We start from the raw sequence: 228 nt of genomic DNA on the forward strand, positions 1-228 counted from the left end.
GACCTGCCCACTTCCAAGCTCCATTCCTTTCCTCCTTTCTTTTATAGCTCCTGATGATAGGAAGAAGGGAAGGAAGCAAACTCACATCTAAAGGAGAATCTATTTGCATTCTCTCAGAAAATTTTCAAAGCATGATAAGCCTAGTAGAATTTCACTCCATGTAAGATTTTTGCGTCCACTTTCCTTCCTGCCATTTTTCTGTCTCTCAGCACACTAAACACCACAGAT

The sequence above is a fragment of the Myotis davidii genome, unplaced genomic scaffold, assembly GCF_000327345.1.
Source record: "Myotis davidii unplaced genomic scaffold, ASM32734v1 scaffold390, whole genome shotgun sequence".
Lineage (NCBI taxonomy): Eukaryota > Metazoa > Chordata > Mammalia > Chiroptera > Vespertilionidae > Myotis > Myotis davidii.